Here is an 8,287-nt window from a genome sequence, read left to right as displayed (position 1 = left end):
TAATACGCGGCCCATCTTATCCGTAGCAACGGTTTCGCCTTTTGCAACTTACTGATCTGTGTACCTTGCATACACACAAGGCAGCGAAGAGTTTTGTACTTAGAGGATAGTGTACCGAGGAAAACAAGATGTTTAGTGGCAGATACTACAGTCTAGTGACCGATTTTAGAATCACATGATGGCATGCGCACTGTAGACCACCATATGCAGTTTGCGTTATTTTCTACTGGTTTTGTTTGTTGTTATACATGAGCCCGTGTTTTTCGCAACTTCTGTGAGTATTTCAATTTCGACAGAAGTGCTACTATTAATTCTTCAGGCCAAGAATTTTGTGGTGAGTAAAACAACATATATTTTTAGAACATGGAACATGAACTTAGTTGTTCATGCCTCAACAATTTTACGCGTCTCCAAAAGGGCATTTGTCTTAGTTTCAGATAGCTTCTGTTTCAAATTTTATTTCACTTGTAACTGTCTTATAATGTTTCTGCTTAGTTCTATTTAACTTACTAATTATTACTGTGCAGAGAAGTAGTAATGTAACAGATATGCAGTTAAATGCAGCGTTGACAAGATGTTATCGATTACAACACTTCTAAATTTCAATCGAATATTTGTTCCTAGGGTCATGGCAATCTTGTACCTTGGTACATGTTTTCACATTTAGAAAAACCTTAATTTTCTGGAGAAACGTTTGTAATTTCAGAAAAAGAAGGCAGCACATAAAACGCGAATGCTGTCATTTAAAATGGAATAAGAAAATATCTTAAACATCTTTTACAGTAACGGCTGGAGACGTCAATCTGAATAGCGTACTGAGGTACAACCTTCTACACTAGATAAAAATGTTCTTTTTTTCAATGTACGTGGTAAGTTTACTTCTGTTGAGAGTGTATGACACGGGGGAGAGGTGAGCCGAGAGGTTCCCTTCTCCAAATAATTAATTGACTAATAGTGCTGATTCATCCACGGGTACAGTGAGTGTTATTTTCGGCAAGTTGCTGGTTGTGAGTAAGAAACAGCCCATAAACGCAGGAAGCTTTCAAAACGAGCTACGAGTTTGGCTCAAGACTCATGGTTGGATAGCTCCGTTCCAGCTCGACTCCCGCTTTAAACCGTAAATAAGTCTCATAGCAGCATACCCTCCGGTACAAAGTGAAAAATTGATTCAGCAGACGTCGCAGAGACTTGCGCACAAGCGTGGCTCAGCCGTGTGCCGCAGGTAGCTTGCCGCACAGGCGCGGGCGCTGTTAGCCAGGGGTGGGCGCGCCTTCCGGCCACTCTGCGGCAGCTCGGGTTTCGGCCGCGCCACAGTTTGCGCTAGCCTTGTCACCCTACACCCAGCTCTCACCTGGCGTGTGGACTCGCCCGTTGACCGCCGGTTACCGGCCCCTTTCAGCCCGGCTCTCGTCCAGCAAGTGGTCCCTCCGGGACATCGGCCACCCGATGTTTCTGCACTGTATTGTTCTCGGCTAAGCGAGGCACACGACTGGTTGTTAAAGGCACAACAGCACGAAACGTAGCAGATCTCGAAATTTTACTTAGGGGGATTACATTATTGAATTTGTTGGTGGCTGTGGAATATATAAGGTGCGACGTACAGGGTGATTCACCTGTTCCTACCTAGGGGTTTCATGCAACCCGCAGTGCTTCCAAAACCACACTCAAGATTTTCATATTCTTCCGCTATCTACGTGCAAACTATTAGTCCCACAGAAAAAAAGAACAGGACATCTTCCTAGGAAATTTAATGTATTTCAATTTTGTACTAGGAGGCGACTGTTTTTGAGTTATTCAAGAAAAAATTGTTTGACAGTAACTTCTGTATGAGTTTTCTTGAAATGCGTATGATGCTGGAGAACTACGGCCTCTAGCGAAAACGTATCCCAGTACAAATTTTAATTACACTGAATTTCCTGTAGGAATATCCTGCTCATTATTTCTCTAAGGCCAATAATTAGTGTGTAGCGAGTAAGAGAACACGAAAATTTCGCACGTGGTTCCTGAAGACGTTGTGGGCTGCATAAAGTTCATAGGTAGGGGAAAGCTGCATAAAACTCATAGGCAGCGAAACGTGGATCACCCTGTTTAGCACTCAGAGATGCTCCCTCCGACAGCAACAATGACTGTAACGCAGCTTGGTACGAAACTGAGCTTGAATGACAGATGCGGACACATCATTTCACATTGCGTCAACCATATGCCGGAGATCATCAATCGTAGCGGCTGATGAGAAGTAATGCGACCATCTCCCTGCAGTCCATGACCAGATGCTTTCAGTGGGTGAGAGATGTGGAGAAAGTTCTGACTACGTCAAATCAGATACGGTTTGCGTCGTGGTAAGCCATGACGAGACAGGTAACATTGGTTCTTGCGTTATCTTTTACAAAGATTACGTCACGTACACCTTGAATATGTGGAGAAATACTGCTGTTGACATGTTAGAAATATAAAGTCTCCTTTCCTAATAACTGATTATGCAAGCCACAGGCGATCCAAGTGTGCCCATAGCATCGCACCTAGTGCTAGAAATGCATTAGAATGACAAGTGTGATGTGGACAGGTTCGCTCTCCTCGTAGTATCCAGATACGTGTATGTCCATTGTGATGCCGTAATCAGAACAGTTGTCGTCTGGAAAGAGGACACGGAGCAACTCGCGTGTCAAGGGCCGTTGTCGGGCACATACACTCCTGGAAATTGAAATAAGAACACCGTTAATTCATTGTCCCAGGAAGGGGAAACTTTATTGACACATTCCTGGGGTCAGATACATCACATGATCACACTGACAGAACCACAGGCACATAGACACAGGCAACAGAGCATGCACAATGTCGGCACTAGTACAGTGTATATCCACCTTTCGCAGCAATGCAGGCTGCTATTCTCCCATGGAGACGATCGTAGAGATGCTGGATGTAGTCCTGTGGAACGGCTTGCCATGCCATTTCCACCTGGCGCCTCAGTTGGACCAGCGTTCGTGCTGGACGTGCAGACCGCGTGAGACGACGCTTCATCCAGTCCCAAACATGCTCAATGGGGGACAGATCCGGAGATCTTGCTGGCCAGGGTAGTTGACTTACACCTTCTAGAGCACGTTGGGTGGCACGGGATACATGCGGACGTGCATTGTCCTGTTGGAACAGCAAGTTCCCTTGCCGGTCTAGGAATGGTAGAACGATGGGTTCGATGACGGTTTGGATGTACCGTGCACTATTCAGTGTCCCCTCGACGATCACCAGTGGTGTACGGCCAGTGTAGGAGATCGCTCCCCACACCATGATGCCGGGTGTTGGCCCTGTGTGCCTCGGTCGTATGCAGTCCTGATTGTGGCGCTCACCTGCACGGCGCCAAACACGCATACGACCATCATTGGCACCAAGGCAGAAGCGACTCTCATCGCTGAAGACGACACGTCTCCATTCGTCCCTCCATTCACGCCTGTCGCGACACCACTGGAGGCGGGCTGCACGATGTTGGGGCGTGAGCGGAAGACAGCCTAACGGTGTGCGGGACCGTAGCCCAGCTTCATGAAGACGGTTGCGAATGGTCCTCGCCGATACCCCAGGAGCAACAGTGTCCCTAATTTGCTGGGAAGTGGCGGTGCGGTCCCCTACGGCACTGCGTAGGATCCTACGGTCTTGGCGTGCATCCGTGCGTCGCTGCGGTCCGGTCCCAGGTCGACGGGCACGTGCAGCTTCCGCCGACCACTGGCGACAACATCGATGTACTGTGGAGACCTCACGCCCCACGTGTTGAGCAATTCGGCGGTACGTCCACCCGGCCTCCCGCATGCCCACTATACGCCCTCTCTCAAAGTCCGTCAACTGCACATACGGTTCACGTCCACGCTGTCGCGGCATGCTACCAGTGTTAAAGACTGCAATGGAGCTCCGTATGCCACGGCAAACTGGCTGACACTGACGGCGGCGGTGCACAAATGCTGCGCAGCTAGCGCCATTCGACGGCCAACAACGCGGTTCCTGGTGTGTCCGCTGTGCCGTGCGTGTGATCATTGCTTGTACAGCCCTCTCGCAGTGTCCGGAGCAAGTATGGTGGGTCTGACACACCGGTGTCAATGTGTTTTTTTTCCATTTCCAGGAGTGTAGTTATGGGCACAGATCTCCCTATTATCGCATCAAGAGAAGTCACAAGAATGGACGCTTTAAGGCTCATTAACAGTCGACCCGCTAGCCAGCCGTAGCTGCGACCCGTCCAATTGTGTGTGGACACCGGCGACCACTCCTCGGAACATGGACTGTTTGGTAACTGTTGAGGCAAGCAGATGGGAGCTCGCGAGTGGAACCGACACCCGAACCACGGAGCCCACTGCGAACACATTGCCCACAACCAGGTGAGCTGGTCGGTGGACCAGTCAGCGTGTGTTTGGGAGGCTTTATCGACAGATCTTGGGGCGAATAACGTCACTGCCCTGTGTAAATGGACACTCGTCTTGCTGCAAGTAAGTACGTCCCCTGACTCAAGGTATGTGACGCAATAGTACTGTACAGTGCAGCTGAGTGAAACGCACTCTGATCATCTTCGTTTACTTTTGACACAATCATTTATATTACATAATGATGCTTTCAGCCTACAATGGTCCTCTTCTGCTGTGGGTGGAACTTGGTAAACAAATGTTTATCGTTGGATTCTACATCTACATCTACATCCATACTCCGCAAGCCACCTGACGGTGAGTGGCGTAGAGTACCTTGAGTACCTCTATCGGTTCTCCCTTCTATTCCAGTCTCGTATTGTTCGTGGAAAGAAGGATTGTTGGTATGCCTCTGTGTGGGCTCTAATCTCTCTGATTTTATCCTCATGGTCTCTTCGCGAGATATACGTAGGAGGGAGCAATATACTGCTTGACTCCTCGGTGAAGGTATGTACTCGAAACTTCAACCAAAGCCCGTACCGATCTATTGAGCGTCTCTCTTGCAGAGTCTTGCGCTGGAGTTTATCTATCATCTCTGTAACGCTTTCTGGATTACTAAATGATCCTGTAACGAAGCGCGCTGCTCTCCGTTGGATCTTCTCTATCTCTTCTATCAAACCTATCTGGTATGTATCCCACACCGGTGAGCAGTATTCAAGCAGTGGGCGAACAAGTGTACTGTAACCTACTTCCTTTGTTTTCGTACTGCATTTCCTAAGGATTCACCCAATGAATCTCAGTCTGACATAACTTTACCGACGATTCGACAAAGCATAAGTATTTCTTCACCAAATGCCGGTTGTAGTGTATGATGATAGCCACTGTGGGGCGAAATAAGTTGTGACTGTTTCGTAAAAAATGTTATAACGACACAAATAAAGTTTTGTAATAAACCAAACATCGTCTCCTTGAACATCGTCATGATGTTCTTCGGGCATAGGTCGCGTGGGGCCTTTGAGATCATGCATAGCATGGAGTATGTTTCCACTGAACGAATCGATTTCTTATTAGCATGACATTCGTGGGATCGAGACAATGTGAGCAGCAATATCACGGAACAATAAATTGCACACCCGATGGTCCATGATCCTGCTTCTGTTGTGCTGGTAAGCGTTTCTCCTTCACACTTGATACATAATTCGGTGATCTGGGATCTCTAGAATATCCTAGCATTTAGAGCACATCATTACATTTTTGTGTTTGTAGCATGTTGCCTTCGTGGTATTTACAATGTTTACTTACGCATTTCATTCATCATAAGCAGACAATGAAATAACATTACCCCTTGGATCCAGTCTCCGTGAGGCTTAACAAAATGTCTCATAGACTGTCACAAGTATCTGGACAAGTGTCAGCAGACATTTGTACGGTGTATGACCAGCCTTCATCATTACGATGGCTTAAAGCCTGTTAAGGACACTTTCAAGGAGATGTGTGAATATTCTGAGCTCTCTGACTCACTTCTGCCACTTGTAATGACATCTGGAAGCAGTCGGACAGCGGAGTTCAGAAATGAGATCCGTGTACTCAGGTTAAGCTCCCCCAGCGAGGCGAGGTCCACGAGAAACACAGGCCGCAGCGCGCACGGACGTCACAGCACGTGACACTGCAAGTCTTACGAGTGTCAGCAGAGGTTTCCGGCAGAGCGCAAACAACTATTCAGACGGGTTTAATTATTGTTAACTGCAAGCAAGTAGTTGCAAACTCTCGATAGCACACAAGAAAGACTTTTTGTAGGTACCTTTTAACCTGTGAGCCCGGCACGGAACAGGGCGTTCGCGAAGTATGGCGGACAAGGCGACTACTGTGACGTCACAAGTTGGTTGTGGTACCCGTATTTCTCATGGACCACGTCTACGTCATCTCCGAACTCGCCGTCTCCGTGTGCACATAGACTCGGCTCGTAAGTCTCCAGCGCTGCCCACTCGTTACCTGCTGTCAGGTACAAGTGGGCTCATGCGTTCAGAAAGGAGAGCGAGTACACGAGTTCGCAAGTATAACCATGGACTCGCGGCAGTTCTGCTACATTCACAACCACTGTCAAAGATATTTCCACTATTAAACTCTGAACTACTATTCATTTATTTCTCATGATTTCGGTGTTAAAGCCATTCGTAATCGCAGGTTGAAATGTCACAAAATGCCCGAGCTGCCTAAATGACAGAAGCAGGTTATATGACAACGAAACAGTTAGCAGTGAATATTGTTCTATTTATGTGTATAAACACTTTCAGTGTGTTACCGAGTACAGTACCAGAAAAGACGAGGATGAAAGTCAGTCTCTAAATGGAATTAATTCTTAAAATAAATTACACAAATCAATGATAATTTACACAACTGGCTGTTGGCCGGTAAACCTAAGTTTCCGTGACCAGATGAAATCGGAAACACCGCTCTTTTTTGTCGCAAGGACATAACGGTGACGTTGCTCTGAGCCCAGTTTTCGTTTGACGTAGCACATACATTTTCTCATGGTGGAGGTGGCATAAACAAGAACAGAACCACACTGTTTGCACTGGAGGAAAATTATATGTTTTTCGTGCAAAACGTGGACTATAGCGTGAAACCTGTTTCAGATATCACACCTCGCTCTAATGGAACACATATACAACTCTGTACTTTTGCACGAATTAATTTTCGTCTTAAGCCTTCCAGAGTCTCACAAATCACAGCTTCGTTTAAGGCCATTTTGTTGTGTCGGCTACTGTGGGAGTCAGCCCGATACAAATAAGGAAGGAGAGAGATTGCGATGGCCGCTGGGAGGGATCCCAAATGATCGGTACATTAAACTTTCTAATTAATAGGAAACTTTATTTCTAAAAAGAAAACTCATAAGTTCTGTTATGAGCTGGGTTGAGGTGCTTCTTGTGCCTCCTACGTGGAATTATACACTCCTGGAAATGGAAAAAAAACACATTGACACCGGTGTGTCAGACCCACCATACTTGCTCCGGACACTGCGAGAGGGCTGTACAAGCAATGATCACACGCACGGCACAGCGGACACACCAGGAACCGCGGCGTTGGCCGTCGAATGGCGCTAGCTGCGCAGCATTTGTGCACCGCCGCCGTCAGTGTCAGCCAGTTTGCCGTGGCATACGGAGCTCCATCGCAGTCTTTAACACTGGTAGCATGCCGCGGCAGCGTGGACGTGAACCGTATGTGCAGTTGACGGACTTTGAGCGAGGGCGTATAGTGGGCATGCGGGAGGCCGGGTGGACGTACCGCCGAATTGCTCAACACGTGGGGCGTGAGGTCTCCACAGTACATCGATGTTGTCGGCGGAAGGTGCACGTGCCCGTCGACCTGGGACCGGACCGCAGCGACGCACGGATGCACGCCAAGACCGTAGGATCCTACGCAGTGCCGTAGGGGACCGCACCGCCACTTCCCAGCAAATTAGGGACACTGTTGCTCCTGGGGTATCGGCGAGGACCATTCGCAACCGTCTCCATGAAGCTGGGCTACGGTCCCGCACGCCGTTAAGCCGTCTTCCGCTCACGCCCCAACATCGTGCAGCCCGCCTCCAATGGTGTCGCGACAGGCGTGAATGGAGGGACGAATGGAGACGTGTCGTCTTCAGCGATGAGAGTCGCTTCTGCCTTGGTGCCAATGATGGTCGTATGCGTGTTTGTCGCCGTGCAGGTGAGCGCCACAATCAGGACTGCATACGACCGAGGCACACAGGGCCAACACCCGGCATCATGGTGTGGGGAGCGATCTCCTACACTGGCCGTACACCACTGGTGATCGTCGAGGGGACACTGAATAGTGCACGGTACATCCAAACCGTCATCGAACCCATCGTTCTACCATTCCTAGACCGGCAAGGGAACTTGCTGTTCCAACAG

This window comes from Schistocerca cancellata, chromosome 6 (assembly GCF_023864275.1).
Source record: "Schistocerca cancellata isolate TAMUIC-IGC-003103 chromosome 6, iqSchCanc2.1, whole genome shotgun sequence".
In the NCBI taxonomy this organism is placed as follows: Eukaryota; Metazoa; Arthropoda; class Insecta; order Orthoptera; family Acrididae; genus Schistocerca; species Schistocerca cancellata.
The sequence above is the reverse complement of the archived record's forward strand: the minus strand, read 5'-3'. Positions refer to the sequence as shown.